The sequence below is a fragment of the Corvus brachyrhynchos genome, unplaced genomic scaffold (genome assembly GCF_000691975.1).
Source record: "Corvus brachyrhynchos isolate BGI_N302 unplaced genomic scaffold, ASM69197v1 scaffold149, whole genome shotgun sequence".
Taxonomy (NCBI): Eukaryota; Metazoa; Chordata; class Aves; order Passeriformes; family Corvidae; genus Corvus; species Corvus brachyrhynchos.
The window spans coordinates 596,477-598,650 of NW_008240021.1; the positions used below are offsets into that span (position 1 = coordinate 596,477).

At 48.7% G+C, this 2,174-nt stretch overlaps 1 protein-coding gene across 1 annotated transcript in view; it reads right to left on the minus strand.

Annotated features, from left to right (window-relative positions):
- LOC103621832 (trifunctional purine biosynthetic protein adenosine-3-like) overlaps positions 1-2,174 on the minus strand; it is a 23,599-nt gene that overhangs the window by 11,817 nt on the left and 9,608 nt on the right. The window lies entirely within an intron of this gene.

The following is a 2,174-nucleotide window of genomic DNA, read 5'->3' on the forward strand; positions in this document are numbered from 1 at the left end:
GGCAGCAGAGCCCGACCCCCCCTCACTGCCCCTCCTGGCAGGGCGCTGTGGGGAGCAGTGAGGTCCCCCCTGAGCCTCCTCTGCTCCAGGCTGAGCCCCTCATCTCCCTCAGGTGCTCCTCCTAGGATGGTTTTTCCAGATCCTTCCCCAGCTCCAGTCCCTTGTGTGGATAAAACACTGAATATTGAAGTCCTTTTATCAGGCAAGGGAGAAAAAGAATAAAGGTTCCCAACTTCCTTTCTTCTGAGAAACAGCATCACCAGTGAAGGGCAACCCACTGCACTGGCCCCAGGAATCCCCTTCTGAGCCATCCAGTAAAACGTCATGAAATTCCAAACTGGATTGGGCTGGAAAGTACCTTAAAGCCCACCCAGTGCCACCCCTGCCATGGGCAGGGACACCTCCCACTGTGCCAGGCTGCTCCCAGCCCCAATGTCCAGCCTGGCCTTGGGCACTGCCAGGGATCCAGGGGCAGCCCCAGCTGCTCTGGGCACCCTGTGCCAGGGCCTGCCCACCCTCCCAGGGAACAATTCCTGCCCAATCTCCCATCCAGCCCTGCCCTCTGGCACTGGGAAGCCATTCCCTGGCTCCTGGCCCTCCATGCCTTGGGAATTGTCTCTCTCCAGCTTTCCTGCAGCTCCTTCAGGCCCTGCAAGGCCACACTGAGCTCAGCCCAAAGCTTCTCCTCTCCAGGCTGAACAATCCCAGCTCTCGCAGCCTTTCCTCCCAGCAGAGCTGCTCCATCCCTCTGCTCATCCTCGTGCCTCCTCTGGCCTCTCTCCTACATGTCCATGGATCTGGGGCAGCCCAAACATAAACAAAGAAATCACACAGGAACAGAAATAAGGGATCCAGAAGCCACCACAGGACATATCCCTACCCTGTGCCAGGAAAGCTGTGCTCTCTCTGGGAACTGGGAATAATTTGTGCAGGGCTTTCCTACAGGAAATCACAATCCACAGCCATTTCCTGTCTGGATTCTCCCCTCTCCCTAACATTAAACCATCAATGCTGATGTTACCTCAGCACTCCCCCACTATTCCCTCCTGCCCACTCAACACAATTCCCTACAAACACCTGGAGCTGGTACCCCACAAACACTCACAGGTCTGACACAGGGAAGCAAAACTGTTCAGGGTTTTGGGGTTTTTTTTAGATTCCTGTTTGGAGGGGAGGATAAGGGAAGAGGAGGAACTGCTGCCACCACCTGGGAAAATGAAAACCAAGCAGAGTTTTCTCCTTGCCACGGACTCAAGGGATTCTGATATATCCAATACCCAAATGGATATTGATATCTAAATGAATGTTGAATGCCTGTATGAATCCTGAATATCTATGTCTAAAATCTAAGTTAATATTGAATACCTATATGAATATTGACCACCTATATCTAATATCTGAGTTAATATTGAACACCTATATCTAATATCTAAGTTAATCTTGAATACCTATATGAATATTGACCACCTATATCTAAAATCTAAGTTAATATTGAATACCTATATGAATATTGACCACCTATATCTAATATCTAAGTTAATCTTGAATACCTATATGAATATTGAATATCTAGCTCTAAAATCTAAGTTAATCTTGAATACCTATATGAATATTGAATATCTAGCTCTAAAATCTAAGTTAATATTGAATACCTATATGAATATTGAATATCTATCTCTAATATATAAGTTAATATTGAATACCTATATGAATATTGAACACCTATATCTAATATCTGAGTTAATATTGAACACCTATATCTAATATCTAAGTTAATCTTGAATACCTATATGAATATTGAACACCTATATCTAGTATCTAAGTTAATATTGAATACCTGTGTGAATACCGAATATCCCTGTGCCCACCTTCCCCAGCCCCTGGGGCCCTGTGAGGAAGGTGCCCCACTCTGGTGATCCCAGGGCAGATGGAGGAGGCTGCAGCGCTCCTGTTTCAAAGGTCACAGCCCCTCAGGTCTCACCTGTCCCTCAGGTCGGGCTCTGGCTGAGTCCACGTGGCCTCCTGGCCCCAGGCAGGAAAGGCAGGCTGTGCTGCCAGCACTGCCTCAGGCTCCTGGCACTCTGTGCCAGTGCTCCCCATGGCCGGGGCACAGCTGCTGCAGGATGACACAGTTCCATCCTTCCCCATCCCCTCCTTGTCACAGCAGCCGCCGC